Below are 16,520 nucleotides of genomic sequence, written 5' to 3'. Positions count from 1 at the left end.
CAGGTGCCAAAAAAAGAGAGAAAAACCCTGATAAGAGCGAAGGGAAAAGCGCCCACTAAAGGGAGGCGTGGCAAACACGCGTTGATCAAAACACAGGGCAGCTCGCACAAGGAAGAGCCTGGCTACTGGGACCCAAGTGATCGCAAAAAATTAGGAACAGCAGTAGATCGACTGCGGGGAGAGGAGGAAGCAAAAACTAAGTCCATCTCCCTCTCCTCTCTCCAAGTCCTGGAGGGCTTGTCCAAAGGGGGAGGAAATGCGAGGGGACTTCAGTAACCACGTCGAGGGGAAGGGGGTGGGGGACCACCGCACAGCGAAAACCACTTGCCGCGGTGCAAGCACCGGCATAAAACAGTCCGGTTGTGCAAAAGACAAGAGTAGATCTAAAGGGCAGGTAAAGTGTTAAGAACGCCGGGGACCGCTGTCCGCGGCGTTGGATCAGGAAGCTTGCGCGCAAGAGCTCACCCTTTTCCAGCTAGGAAGCAATTAATTCCTAAACCGGGGCGGAGACCAAGCGAGATCCACGAAGTTTGGTTCGGGTTTTGCAGAGGAAGCGGGTGGAAGACGGACTGCCCGCGAACCGCGCGGCACCGACAACTGCGCGGCCCGTGGCAGGTTGCGCGCGCACACACCCACTCCGCTTGCACTGGGCAAGTCCCCGGCTGCTTGGGCTTTTTTTTTTTTCCCCGGCCTCTTTTCGCGAGCGGCTGCAGCGGCCCCCGATTCCCTCGCGGGCGCAAAGGGGTGGGTGTGTGCGCGCGCGCTCTCCCCGCCGCCACCCGCGGCGCTTCTCCGCTTACCTCCAGACGCCGCTTGCCAGCTCCGCTCCCTCCTTCCTTTCCGAAGCTTGTTTTGAAATCCACCTTCCCCTTCCAGCTCCCTCCTCCCTTTCTCCTCCCCTCCAGTCCCGTCTCCTCCCCTCCTCTGTCCCCGGCACAAGCTGCCTCACGTACGCGGCTGCAGGCAGCCCCCGGCCTGGAGTCCCGGCTCGGAAGGGAGGTACTCGCTTTGCGGTGGCGGCGGCATAGCAGCACGTCGAGGAAACGCGCAAAAACCAGAACGCAAACAACGCGAAGCCGCACCGAGGAGCCGGCTGGGAGTGGGGGTGGGTGGGGGGGGTGAGCGGCTTGGCAATTCTGCACACATCCGCCAACCCGCGTGGCCACAAAATAGCAGGCGCCAGCTGACTGGGCAGACAGCATCCACGGGGCAAGTGCCACCAGTCGGGCATGGAAACCTCGAGGCGTGTGGCGAACCGCCGCTGTAGATAAAATGCTAGCTCAGGTGAATTTCTGGTTCCTCGCACACTCGAGGGAGGTTTTGTTACCACTGTAGCTCCGAGGATCGGGTGATACTGTACTGGGCACGATAAAGGACACTGGCATCGCGCTTTGCTTAACAACACTTTGGGAGCTAGGAAGGCCAGAAGTCCCCTACTATGTATGTCAGATTTCAAGTCCCATCATTCCTAGCTGGCAGGATTTAGCCAAAATACATTTGTTCAGAAACACTTGATGGATATTGGACACTAGTTACCCTACTTCCTATGCAAACGCCTTGCAAAGTGGCTTACAAAATATAAAATAATAGGTACAATTCATGTATATAAAATATATTCATTAAAAAGGTGAGGCGAAGGGAAAACAAAAGCCAAGACCGTTTCATGAATTATTATGGATACAGGATGAAAAGATACATTTCGACACCTAAAAATTAATATACCCAAGTTCTGAAGAAGGGCATATAGAACAGAAATTTTACAAAAAAAGCATGGAAGCAAAGACAAAGTGTGCAGGGGGGAACAAAATATATTGCAGAGACTATCACTACCATACAAAGGGGACATACAGAAAGCCGTCACTTGTCCAATGAATTGACTCAAAAATTACTAGCATATATAGAATTGCTTCATTAAGCAAATAAAGCTGTTGTGGGTTTTTTTAAATCCACTTCTTAGCATTGAATTGGAGCCATGTTCACCAGAGGAAATCAGTTTTATTTTTTAAAAAAAGTTTGCCATTTTGCACCACTGAATTTGCCACTACTGCAGTTATCCTTCTTAACACACATATTAACAAGTTGTTTGCCCCAGGGGTTTGCAATCATTTGTTTGAAGAGACACACCTACACTGCAAATAGAAGATGGAGTGTACCTTAAGACTCAAGGAAGCAATGAAAGAGCTTAGAAAACTTTGAAGAAAAAAAGGGAGGCTGCCAAGCTAAAACGTGACACCTTTGACACCTCATATTTATCAGTTTAATGTTGGAGAGCTCCTTCCTTGGTCTTCTAAGACAGTGTTTCTCAACCTTGGCAACTTGAAGATGTCCGGACTTCAACTCCCAGAATTCCCCAGCTGGCTGGGGAATTCTGGGAGTTGAAGTCCGGACATCTTCAATTTGCCAAGGTTGAGAAACACTGTTCTAAGAAACATTCTGTATTCTTAACTGTAAGGCAAAAACAGAACATTTTTTCATTTGCATTTAAAAATAAGCTTATTTTATTTTGTTTTGTTTTTTAAAAAAAGACTGAATTGGATCAGACAACCAGGTAACCTTTCCAAGGGCTGCTTTGTATATCATAGTTGTGTTTATCAATTCAGTTTTACCTAGACAAGACCTTAGGTTCCTTGAAATGGAGATTTAAAAAGTTGGAACACTAGCTTGGATTAACTAGTACAATTATTTGGGGGAAAGTAAGCACCAATGCTGAAGACATGTTTTGCAGATACTAGCTTCCAGTTAAAACAGCCTTGGAATCTTTCTTGATATCCAACAAAATTGGAGAGTTCTCACAATTCCACTGTTTTGGGCAAATATGGCATAGTTCATTGAAGTTAAAGTCTATGCTCCAGAACTATATCCATTCCTGTGTCATATGGATTTCTGAAAGTCCAATTCTGTTGATTTCCCTTCCCAGTGTAAAAGAGTGATCAAATCTGACCTGCCAAAGTGCAGCCATTTTGCCACTGGATTTCAAACAAGGTCTCAAAGCACCAGTAAAACATAAGGGGGTGATATATAGGCTGGTCTGAGGCATTTTTGTTATAAAATAATTATAAAATCTCTGTAATTAAATAGTTCTCACCATTAAGAAGTCTTAGTTTTTCCTAGATTAATGTAGCTGCTTTATGTCAGGACAGACTATTAACTATCAATTTGGAATTTGGAACCTTGAATATCCAATGGATCCTTCTTTCCATTTGAGATATCAGGGTTTGAATGTGGGCCCCTCTATATGCCAAAAAGGATTTATGTGTAAGCTAGGGGCCCTCCCAATCTTATTTTAAAGCATCAAGCATGTGCCAATTGTAAGTGAAAGTCTCTTGACAGCTATATATCCTACCTTAATGATACAAGATACATTATCCAGCATGATCACCAAGAAGCAAGATATTTCACAAATACAAGAATGAGATCTGGGTGTATCTATTCCATTAAATTGAAGGAGTGGAGGATAAACCATTGGAAAGCTGCACTGGGTGGGTCATAGAATGAGTAGAGGCTTATCTGCAACTTTGGTGGAACCGAAATTCTCCATTTTTCCCAGTTGAGGCAGAAAGATTGGCTTCTCTTCCAAAGTATGCCAGGCCTATTTTAGGATTTAGATTAACAGTCCTGTGTTTTTTTTCCACCACAAATGGTGCTAAGGTTATTATGCTGTTGAAATCCAGAGATACAGACAGACACAGCTTTGACACCTGCCAAAAAATGTGGTTTGGGGATTGAATGTGTTCTGTGGGCCACTGTTTGCCTTCGTTTGACTTGAAGTAACCCCTTTCCACCATCCATTTGCTATCTAAAGCAGTTTTTCCCAACCTGGCACCCTCCGGATGTGTTGGAATTGCAATTCCTAAAATTTTTAGAAGCTGAAAGCTCTAGGAATTCCAGTCCACTCTAGCTGGAGGATTCAGAAAGGCTGTTATGGGGCTTTCTGTTTACACAGTTGAGGCTGTCAATAAATATAAATTGGTACAAATGCATACAAAGGATTCCCCCCACCCCAATTTTATGGAAGAACTTCTGTAATTGCACAATTGAGATGAGCTACAAAGTGTTTTTAAGTGAGCTAAAAGTCTCAAAGACCAAACATACCTGTTTGCAAAATAAAGGAAATCAAAACATTTTCAATCTTAGTGAAAAAAGGAGGTTGTTCACTTTCTACTTAAGACTACAGTAGAAGCAAAATATATGCAGGCATTAATGTACAAACATCCAAAAAAGTAATACACAAATGATTAGGGAGCTGTACTTTGCTTCCTCTGAGAAACAGCTAAAACTGCCTGTGCCAACCCTGTGCCTTCTGAACGTTAGGCTACACAATCATTTCCTCAGGCAGCATGGCCAATACACACGCTGTCTGCAGAGGTTGGTGGTCAAATGCACCTGCAGCTGCGCCCTTAGAAAAGGCGGAGATTCTGCTTTTCTTCATTGGGGAAAGAGCTTAATTTAGGCAAATAGGAATTGGAAAAGGGGGGGGGGTTGGAGGAAAAGCGGTTGGACATGTCAACCAGCTACAAAAAATGCGAAAAATATGAAGAAAGAAAACCCGGGAAGCTTAAAACATTGGAAGCCGAGAATGTGTATTGAGGCAGATCATGGAGATAGTGAAAACCAAAATTGCATCTTTTTTTTTTACTTAACGCCTAAGCAGTTTGGGGAGCTCTCCGTCGTCAGACGAAGCAATGGCCGCTGGCTTCTAAGAGGAATCCAAAAGGACTTGGATCATTTCCAGGCAGATGAAGTAACTACTGTAAATTTAATAATGGATCCTGCATATGCAGAAGCAATATATCTGCCAATAGCCGCTTTGGCCGATTAAGCACAAAACCAGCAAGAGTAAAGTAGTCGCCGCCTTCCAGCCGCTTAAAAGCTCCCTCTCCGAGAGCCACCTTTGCACGGGTCGTTCGGAACTATATTGGACCTTTGCTCCGAGCCAGCCCCCACTTCGGCTGTCCTTTCGCAAGATCTGCCACCTTTTGGCAGAGAACACCCACCAGCTTGCCTTAATGTATTTATCAGTCCCGCCAGTGCACGGTGGACTTTGGCAGGGCCTGTCCAGCCCCGTCGCTGCACCCATCATCTCACCTTGCAGGCGGCTCCTCCCGGGGCGGGCGGCAGGGGGAGCGGACGGGGAGGCCTGGCCAGCTCTCCCGCGCTCGCGACTCCACGTGCTCCCGACGCCAGGCTTTGCTTCTCGCCCTCTTCCTCCTTGCCGGCCGGGTTAGAACAGCTCGGAAAGATCTGTTGTAAACAAGCTGCCCTCATGGCCCAACCCCTCGGCGCGCATTGGCTGCGCGGCTCTATTTAAATACACGCCCCCAGCCGGAGCCCTGCAAAAAATAAACACCGAAGCCAAGCCGCTTCAGCTCTCCTGCTAGCGCCTCGCCGTCCTCCCCCGCTTTCACCCACTCCTTTTCGCCCAGCTCTGCTTTTTAAGCTCTTTTTCAACTCCTGGCTGCGATTGCGGAGCTCGGTAGAAGAGAGCAGGGTTTTGTATCGTCCCCAGGTCTCCCCTTTCCAGTCCACAAGGGGATTCTTCTCCCTTAGCGAGACAGATTGTTTTAACGTTATTCGTCGCCTTCATGTAAACCCAGAAAGTCCTTATTGGAGCAAATGCCGTTGTCGTGAAATAAATCTTTCACAAAACCGACCTGTAGCAACAGCAGCAGCAACAGCAACACATTATGTCTGTGGTGGAGCCCACCGACAAGGAAAAGATGCAGCAGCGAGCCTCCCATTACTAAATGCGTTCGTGGTTTTGTCCCAGTTTTTTTGCAATTTGGGGGAGACCCGCCAATCTTTCTTTCAGGACTGTTTGTAAAGATGACTGAGACTCAAATAAAGATACTCTATGGGTAGCCTTTCCAACTTTGTAGATCATCCTTAGTACCTGAAGATGGGGGAGGGGGTTACCCCCATACCCTAACCCTAACTCATCATCCTTTTGGTACTATGGAAGATCTACAAAGTTATATAATTAAGTAATACTAAGTACTGTTGTAGCCTAAGGCTTCATCAGCTAGCGTTTAGTACATAAAGTTAACTACTAATCCTCATCTAAAACATAAACCTAAGTGTCTTTCTGATACTAATACAAGAAACTGACATGAGCCCAGCCAGAATCTGGTGTTGCTGTAAGCATGATAAAGCTCTGGCCTTAACCTTTGGTTCTGTCTGTGGCATAAGTTTTTCAGGAATAATAAAGGAAAGCATGTGCACAGTAGATTCTTTCATTGTAATACTGAATAATCAATATTAGAGCCAAGTGCTGTATCAATGCCCATATATTAACGGTAGCAATGAGGCATGGTGCTGGCACATAAGAATGCATTAGACCCAGAGAACCGGTGATGTTAATTTACTTTATATTTTTCAAAGACAGATCTCAAAGGCAGTCAAATAAACAATAATAGAAACGGCTCGTGCAAATATTTGCTAGATTCAATTAATACTACGAATTATCATGTCGGTAACAATGGTCCTACTACTTTTACCTCTGTGCCATTTCTCCTTAGGCTGATTTCAAATCGTGGAGGTTAAATATGGGAAGAAATAAACTTCACAGGGAAGAGACAGAAGAGAATGGGTCAATCCAGAAAAGAAATAACAGTCTCCTTCCATTCATGGATTACCTGTCGGTGCTAACAGGCATTTCTTCCCAGGTCAGAAATTGGAATGTTCTCTGCAGTTGAGCATGGAAGGAAACAGTTAATTTACCCACTCATGCCAAGGAGGGTGCTCCTCCCCAGAGAATGCTATTTATTAAAATCAGGAATACATGCCTAATTGGAAGTGTAATCTAGCACGGATAGGCAATCCCTCTAGTTAGTTCATTAGTGCTGAATGCATTCATCAGGCCAGGAAGAAGCTAGGGCTATACTAATACTGGATGGGATGAATCATTTCTCCAATTCCTCATGTGGCAATGGCAATAGCCTAGATTTTGGAACATGATCTCCTGGATTGACTGAAGAAGCTCCAGATTAGCTTGATTTACACATAGGCATGCACACACACACGCACACACGCACACGCACACACAGAGAGAGAGAGAGAGAGAGAGAGATCCCTGCTATTTTCCCCACCCAGTGGCTTCTCTGTCAGTTTGGACCGTGTCCAAGTCTTCTGTGCACTGTGCCAATGCAAGCACACACACAACATCTTTCGCTTTGCTTCGGCCTGTCTGTTCACAACTGCAGTTTTAAACGTGCAGAGGAAAAAGTACTGTGTTTCTCCCATTGCCTCTGGCTGAGCAGGAGGAGGAGTGGACACAAAACAGAATGGTGAGAGAGGCAGAAGCACATGCCAGCTGTCCCTGTATGGTATTTCTCTGAAATGCTTCCTGAATTGCAGAGAACGTCTTTTCTTTGCATTAACTCTGGGCATATACCTGATGTCAGGGCACAATATAACTGATTGTGCCACACTTTAATGAACATAAAATAATCACATACCTTCAGGCTTGCCTCTATGGCTCAAAGGAAGTTTACATGTTAAAAACAAACCAGATACAATTAAGCATATCAAAACGATGTCTCTGAAAATTCTAGGAATCTGCACACCATTTCTTGTTGCAATCCAAAACTGATATATTGTACAACATGAGACAAGAAAAAATACATTACATGTTCTTGGTGGTTGCAGCTAATCTTCCCTCTAACCATAAAGCTTTTGGGTTGACCCCAATTGTGCAGCTCCCAATAAATTAACAGCATCCAAAGTTTCCAGAAAACTGGCTATAAAGCAACTGTGCTGTAGTCATTTTAGTAGGATTTCAGACTGAAAAAAAATCCAATTATGTTTAATTTCTGTTATGAACTGGGTTGTTAGGTTGGTTGCTTTGTATTTTAACATTATTTTAGGTCTACAACTATGCAAAATTAAAATACCTTTTCTGTTATGAATTTCAAATTCTAACCCATCTCCTTAATATTTGTGTTCTCCTGCAGAAAGCCTTTAATTCTCTCTCTCTCTCTCTCCCTCTCTCTCCCTCTCTCTCTCTCTCACACACACACACACACACACACACAAACTATTTAAATTGCCTCCCAGATTGTTTTGTATAGTGGGTGTTAATATTGTCAGAATTGTGTTCCTATTGTTTTATTTACTCAAATCTACATTTTGTTTACACATCAGTTGTAGCCAACATACATTTTGCTTGGCTGAATTTCTGTTCATTGTACTCATTTGGTTTTAAGACTTCCATGTTCAGAAGGAAGTTTCTTTCTTCTAATAGTCTGACTCTGCATATAAACTTGATATTATCTTTTCCAATGAGCAGTATTTATTTTGAGTTTCTCGTATTGTTGGTTTGATTAACTGCCAAGTGTTGGCTGCAATGATTAAATTGCCTATTGGAAAGTTAGTATAAAACATGCTTATTTTCCTAAGATTCTGGATGGATTCACACAACACATAACATTTGCTAGTCCAGCCTCATCCCCAAAGGTCTGTCTTAAATCCTGGATCCACCTCAATTAGCAACAAGTCCTTTTATTCACAGGAAGACAGTTAAGCCACACAATGAGTATACATAAAATGAAACAATCCCTGAAAGGGGGACTAGCAATATATAATAAATTGCATTTATTAAGGACTGTTGTCTAACAGTTATCTGCTGACTAAATGACTCACGGGTGTAATAATATCCATATACCCTAGTGACCATTCTACTCAAGACAATGCTGCTGGCGATTGTGGGAAGGGGCAATGCTTGTGAAAATCCCAATGCATAATGCATGAAAACATGACACATAATGCAACACCTTTCTCACCGCAACTCACACAGAGCTAAAATGTGGTTTCTTTCTATTGCTTTCCAGATGAAATACTGAGGAACAAATGAGGATGGGCAACACAAGGCAAAGATTTTGACCATGTGTAGGAGGTATCATCGAACAATGGTTGAAGTAAATCCTAACACTGTATACAAACCAGCCCAGGGACACAGTTGCCGGGTAGTCTAAGTACATCAACCATTCTCGCTTACTATATTGGGTGATCTTCACTGGCACAAGGACAGATAGTGAGGAACCAGAGATAGAAAATGAACCAGAGTGAGAAGTAGAGAGCAGAATCCAAGTGAAGAAACATGAGTCCGACAAAGAAGTGGCTGCATGGCTCTATGCTATCCGATTCCACTTTTACATGGTTGACAGCATGCCAAGGCTTAGCTCTTGGCCTGTGCACTCCGTTCTGTATGTGTTCCACAGTACAGTATTTTAGTTGTGCTGCTTGGTTTAACCTATGCAAACCACCTAGAACCGTGTGACAGTGGGCAGTCATAGAAACTGAAATAAATAATGGTGTGGCTCCAGGTGCAGAGTGTATGGAATCCCTGGAACAGCACAGGGAAACCTTCTGTGGCTCTCCCAGTCAGCAATATCTAGTAGAGGGCAGAGCATGGGAAAATTGGTGGCCCTGTTTCGCTTTACCACTAAAGCATGGAAACATTCTCAAGGATTGCTTGCTTACCAGCCCTCAGGGTAACCTTGAATATCCCTGTGTTCAAAGTAAAATTGCTGTAAGGAAAACAAGTACAAGTGTAGTCTTTCCATTTCCATCCTGTTCCTTTCATCTTCTCCTCTGAATATTTAAGAATAACCGAAGTGGCAAGAACAACAATGTATCTTATCTCAAGAAATTCATTATTTTCAAAATTATTTTGTCCAGCATTAATTCATGAGGAACCTGGGCTTTGCTTGTTCTTGGAATTCCTGTATGAAAAATGAATGCTAGAAGGAAAAACCTCATTAACTATTGATCTAAAGCAGGATGTGTGTTGTTTAAAAAACCTAGGATGTGGGTATGACTCTAAAAACAACTACCAATGACTGTTATCTTAATTGCGATTAATTTCAAATAAATTCTACAGAAAAGCTTCCTTTCTCTTTGATACTACTGTAAGGGGATAGACACCATGGGCATATAAAGGGGATGCGGTGGCTCAGTGGCTAAGACACTGAGCTTGTCGATCAGAAAGGTCAGCAGTTCAGCCGTTTGAATCCCTAGCACCGCCTAACGGAGTGAGCTCCCGTCACTTGTCCCAGCTTCTGCCAACCTAGCACTTTGAAAGCATGTAAAAATGCAAGTAGAAAAATAGGGACCACCTTTGGTGGGAAGGTAACAGCGTTCCATGCGCCTTCGATGTTTAGTTATGCCAGCCACAAGACCACGGAGTCTTCACAGTGCTGGCTCTTCGGCTTTGAAACGGAGATGAGCACCATCCCCTAGAGTCAGGAATGACTAGCACATATGTGCGAGCGGAACCTTTACCTTTACCTATGGGCATATATCAATGCAGGATTTGGGGGCAACTGGGCAAGGTGTTTTCTACTGCTGTTGTCCATGGATTTTTCTTCCACTTCTCAATCTCTAACCATAGGGTATCCTGGTGGCTTCTCATAGACTTATGTTTATCTGTCACACTAATATCCAACTCAACGGTGTTTAGCTTCCAAGGGCAAGCGAAGTTGGACAGGCACTGCCACATGGAGGACATTTAAATTAAATTTTATTTCCTTTTCATTCTGGTCCTGCCTACTTCTTTCTCCCAAATGTAATTACTTTTTAGCACACATCAGTCAAAGGCCAAATATAACCCTCAGTATAAAGGAAGCTGTGCACTGCTGACATAAGCAAAATAATTTCACTGGGAGAGGAGCAATAAACTTGCTCCACTGCTGCATAATGGGGTGTGGGACGTGTGTGGAGAGGGCCGGCTTCTCTTGAATGTGCTATCCTGTGCTTTGGAATGTCTTTCAGGCCTTTGTAGCATGTTTTAAAGATGCACATGGAGGAGGCAATGGGGAGAGTGTGAACTAAACATCCCACTGTGCAGAGCTTAATTCATGCAACATTGGAGGCTGCTCATTAGTGCTTGTTTTATCAACAGCAGCATACTGGCATTTTTGTAATTTCAAATCCCAGCCATTTTTTTTTAATGGTACACGAGCTGGTGATTTCATGATCAGCAGTGTACTGCTGCTTTGTACTACTGAAATCCCCATATATATATATTTTGAAAAATAGTATTTTTTTCAAAACAGTGCTTTTTTATTTTTAGAATTCTGGGAATCATAGGAATATTGTAAGAGAGGACTAGCTTATGTGAACTTCATTTATTTAACAGTAGATGTACCTTTAAGGCCATGTGCGCCATTCTTCATTCACTCAAATCTCTTGGCTAGTACTGTATGAATCATCCACAGACTATGTGGTAGGTTGAACAGCTGTACACCAATGTAGATCCTGGAAAATCTTTAGCCACTCAAATAAATTCTGCTGTATGGCTACTTGATGATACATGGCAGGCAAGAAATCCAGTTTTGGGGCACTTCCACCATTTGTGTTCCCCAATTCCTTCATGTTTCATGAAGCTTGTTGTGCTTCATCTTCACCGCTGCAGCCTTTAGAACATAAAATGAAGTTCTTCCTCCATTGACCTGTAAAAATAACAACTTTCTCAACTCAAGCTGGACACGTCCATGTAGTTTTCATGACAACAATTCAGATAGTGGTGTGTCGCTGCCTTCTTCCTGGATGTTGAGAATTCCTGATGTTTCCCATCCAGATTCAATATGTTATAAATAACTGAAGTCAGTGTGAATGTACCTAATATTCTTCTTCTGATCTTTCCCACATTTTAAAATTTAAATTTAAGCAACACAACATTGCTTAGAGTTTCAAGATCAACTGAGGATGACCAGTTGGTATAAATAACTGACCAATAGGAGAGTGGGGGGCCCTCCCCCCAAAAGATCAATTGGCATTTGCTTGCTTGCTTTTCATTTATTTATTTATTTATTTATTTTGATTGATTGATTGAATGAATGAAGAAATTGCCGATCTTCCTCAGGGTGAAACATTTGCAAACAGTACTTTCCAACAGATAGAATTAATAGGACACTAAAGTTGGCTGACGGGACTGTGAGGGAGAGCCCTGGCACAGCAAAAGCCCTCCATAAAAAGGGGGGGGGGGGTTTGCTAGTGTGTGTATGTGCACTCATGCAGCACAAGACAGTTAAAAAAAAAACTCCACAGTTCAACCAGAAGCCTAGAGATAGTTTGTGGAAGGAACACTCTGCTCTCTTCAATCAGCTGACTGCTGTTCTGACAAAATACCAAAAGGATCTGCTAACAGAAAAACTCAAGTAAAACACTGTGTTTTAAAGTACAGTAGAATGAAACAGGATTGGATATACTTACTTCCCTCTACTGTACATTAAAAAAAAACAAAATTGAAGGAAGATGAAGCTATCAAACCCTCTCTTTGTTGTGTTGTAACCAATTTCATTGTATTTATTTTGTACAATGACAATAAAGCCAATACTATCTTCGTTCATGGATCTGATAAAACCCAGAAGGAGCGTTCATCAGATCCTTGAAAGCACTTGTTGAGAGATAACTCTGGCCCATCGTGAAACAGACCACATACACTCCCTAATGAGGTTCTCCAATCAAAATGGAAAGATAACATTTCAAAGATTGTAATGCTCTAGCTGTGCTAAAAAGTGAGCATAGGTGACAGATTTAGAATACTTAAGAATGATATAGAAATCCCATATGAAGTTGCCAACTTTGCAGCTCTGACCAGTAGTACAATCTGGCTTTATTATGTGCTATAACAGTGATGGCTAACCTTTTCATCGCTACATGCCCCGGCGCTCTCCTCCCCCCCCCCCCATGCATGCACAGCAGAGATCCAAAAACCAGCTGGCCGGCGGGAGATGTGCACACATGCGTGGTGAAGCTGAGCTGGGGCGATGGTTTGCAAGCCCGCAGAGAGGGCTCTGCCATGCCACCTGTGGCACGCGTGCCATAGGTTCGCCATCATGGTGGTATAATATTTATCCTTTGATCTCTATGTCTCAGAATTTCCCAGGCAACAGAGTAAGCTCTACAGGTTGCTATGATTGGGAGTGATCATGTAAGGCTCCTTGTGTTTTGCCATCAGGGCAATTTTCTCAACCTCAACCACTTTTGACTTCCTCAGCTGGATTTAGGACACTGGTATGAGACTCTCTTCAAAGTATTCAGGAATCTTTCAGAATCTGCAAAGGAGCAATCCCCACCTCACAATAACAGTTTGATTATGTGGGATAAAACTTCACTAAATATTGGCCTGGCCATGACAATGAGCAAATATCACGTTCACTTCCATGGTAACCAGACTATCATGTTTCATGTCGAAGACAAAGACTAAAACAAAACCATGACTTACTCTAATGTTGGATAATGTTGAATTGAGAGTTTTATAATCATCTCATCCAAAGCTTGCCTGCCCGTAAAAAGCCTCAATATGAATACTAAAATTTTCCAAGAGCAATCATCATGACATTCTCCAATGCCACCCTAGAAATCATCTTAGGTGAGAAAGTTGCAAAGCAGGAAGGTGGCCAGGCAGTAATCTCCAAAACTAATTTATTGGCACAAAACCTGGTAAAGGCCCTCAAAGGTTGCATCATCTGAAGTTTCATCTAAGTAGGATAATAAAAGCAAACAAACTGGGCTCTTGGAAAAAAACTGACCTTCCATTTTGTGATGAATCATCAATAGCGGGATGAGGGTCAAAATGTTGCTGACCAGCCAAATAAAAATGGAGAAATAGACTACAAGAAAACAGAACATGATAAAAAGATAAAGAGACACAGGAAAAAATTAAATCCAGAGATATCAAAGAGAAACACTGTGCTTATCCGTTTCTTTGTTAAATACAAACCTTTGTGCCAAGATGAGGGGGAGCTAAAAAGTAAAAAAATAAATACAGAATAACAAACACCTTGTGAAACAGAAACAAGATGATCATGTAAATGCAAATGTATTAAATAGAACAGAGGAAGGAACACACAAGCAGGCTATGTGTGTATATGTGTTATAGAAAGCATAATTTCAACGAAGTCAGAAACCTCAAAAAGTTCTTCCTTATAATGGTTGTGGAAGAAAATGCAAGGATGCAAAATTGATTTTGCCCTGGGGCATGCTACTTTTCTCTGCGAGATAAGATGCAAAATACAATCAGGAAAACAGGAGAAAATATAAAGGATAGATTATTAACTGAACCTACTAGAGATGACCTCAAACTAATCCTAAAAATGCATGGTATTGTTGAACTAATTGGAAACAGTAAACACAATGACTTCATATTTATGTGTAACCAGAAAATTGCCAAGGCAATCAATTGGGCACTATAGGAAAGGAAACTTCTAAATAACAGATTGGTAAAACGGAAATTGAAACAAAAATTTGAGGGGTCAATTCTCTATTGTTCAGGGTTATTCAAAACTAGAAATAGAAGAGCCCATTCACCATACATATATACATATGTACATACATACACATACTTACATACCGTGTTTTCCCAAAAATAAGATGGTCTTTTCCTTTGACCCCCGCCCCCGAAATAAGTAGTTGGTCTTATTTTCAGGAGGTCTTATTATTTTTGTGGTGCAGGAGGCAGCAAGCGTGGTCACCTTATGGCTGCTGCTGTGTAGCAATATTTTCGGAGAGGGCTTAACGCATGTGCTCAAAAGCCCGATTGACCTTAGTATCCTCTGGAGATCTTATTTTTGGGGAAACAGGATACGTGTGTGTGTGTGTGTGTGTGTGTTTGTGTGTGTGTTTTATACATATATTGTATAAAATGCTGTAACTTGTTTTACTTATTTTACACACACACTGCAAGAAACATCCAACCAAACCCAAGAGGTCACCAGCAGTTAAGATGTCAAATGAACTATTAGAAAAGTGAGGTTTCTTTCAGAAAAGGGTTCCGAATAAAGGTGTGTGTGTGTGGAATGTAAACTTGCACAAATATGCCAAACTTCAAAATGAAAATCTAATTGGAAGGAAATCCAAAGCTATCATTAAAGAGCGCCCGTCAAAAACAACTAAATTCACTTCCGACCACACATATATAGCCAAGTATTATTATCTGCCGTGTATTCCGCTGCTGTGAAGCCTGGGCTGATTTTTTTCCCTGAGTGGGGCCTAAGTTTTCCTAGACTCGAATCGCATTACTGCCTGGAAATCAGATGCTAGATTACTTAGCACATTAAACACACACACACACACACACACACACACACACACACACACGGTTCTGGGAGATAAAACGCAACAGCCTTTATGACAGCTTTTATGTTTTAATCAACTAATGGGAGGAAGAGGAAGCACGCGCATCAGCCACAAGGTTAAGACTTGTTTGTTTTGCATGCATTCAAGAGGCAGCTGACAGCAACCGCGGGACGGGCAGGAGAGCATCTGCGCTGGAGTTTCCCCCTCCCGTTTGAAAAAAGCACATCGTTGTAGCCACGCAACAAAAGAGCTTCCAATTGAGAAATCGGAGGGCTCGCTCCATTCCGCTTCCCCTCGACGCCCCACGTGATTCGGGCAACAGCGCTCAACCTCTCCTCCTTCGCTTCAGCTTACAGACAGGGCGGAAATGACTACGTGCCACTCCCCACGTGGAAACAACCCCCCCTCCCCACCACCCCCCTCTCAACCTCTCTCTCCTCCTGACAGAACAGCCAGAACTGCAGGTTGGGGCTTATGTCAAGGGCGGCAGCCCAACGAGGGAAGAGCGGCGTCCAATCAGAGAACCCAGCGACCGGGGCGCCTATCCAATCGCAACGCTTAAAAGGAGGAGTTGGGATGCGAGCTTGACCAATCCGAAACCAAACCGGGAAGAGTTGGCGCTGGAGGCCAAGAGACGAGGATAGGAAGGAGGAGACCCAAGGGAGGGGGGGGCGGCGGGGGGGGGGGAGGAGAGAGAGAGGGAGCCAATCACGAAAGAAGAGCCGCTGGCAAAGAAGCTGAGAGGAACCCAACCTTATCACTAAGGGCGGGAGCACGCTCAGTGGCTAAAATAGCATCCAGCTGCAAAAGCGCCCGCTCGAGCTGCTAAGGCAATAGGAAAGGCACCTCCCTCGCCCTCCCGCTGTGAAGGGGCGGGGCTTGCTATTTTCGCCGCGGGGCGGGGGAGCGTCCCTTCCCCCCGCTTGAGTGAGGCGGCCGGTTGGGATTCCGCCTCTCCTCCTCCCCCCACCCCCCCTTCGCTCGCGCACGCCCAGTCATAAAAAGCCCCAGCCGTGAGGCGCTTCTACCGCCGTTGGGTACACATTTATCATGTTTGACAGGCGAGTTTGTAGGCTTGTTTACTCCGAAGCGATCTGGCGGCCTAATCTTCCATTTCCAGCCGTGCGCACGTGTAAAGCTTGTCCCAGAGAAGGCCAGGCTAAGAAACGACGAATATCCTTCAACATTTGGGACAGGAGGGCCATGTAGTGTCGTCGTCAGCGGGACGGAGAAGAAAATAACAAGTCTAAATCAAACAAACAAACAATGGCAGACCTTTTAAGATGGTGCGTGGTTAAAAGAGTAGCTGGTTGTGCCCGAAAGAGCCCCCAAACCCCACAACTTTTCGAGGAATAGGACGCTTTTCGGTGCTGAGCAATGCATTACTGACGGCAGTTGTAGCCTTCCTTGAATTGTCACCCCGAGCATCCTTATCCCTGCTG

General features: G+C 43.8%; 1 protein-coding gene across 3 annotated transcripts in view; it reads right to left on the bottom strand.

Annotated features, from left to right (window-relative positions):
- The window catches only part of ZNF395 (zinc finger protein 395), a 51,408-nt gene extending 46,186 nt beyond the window's left edge, over positions 1–5,222 (bottom strand). The window contains exon 1 of one of the 3 annotated variants that reach the window (XM_032215530.1): positions 5,086–5,222. The gene's annotated coding sequence lies outside the window, so the exon portion shown is untranslated. The other 2 variants (XM_032215528.1, XM_032215529.1) reach the window with 2 other exon arrangements.
- Positions 5,223–16,520: the final 11,298 nt, after the last annotated feature.

The sequence above is a fragment of the Thamnophis elegans genome, chromosome 4 (assembly GCF_009769535.1).
Source record: "Thamnophis elegans isolate rThaEle1 chromosome 4, rThaEle1.pri, whole genome shotgun sequence".
In the NCBI taxonomy this organism is placed as follows: Eukaryota; Metazoa; Chordata; class Lepidosauria; order Squamata; family Colubridae; genus Thamnophis; species Thamnophis elegans.
Note: the sequence above shows the minus strand (reverse complement) of the source record. Positions and strands in the feature narration are given on the sequence as shown.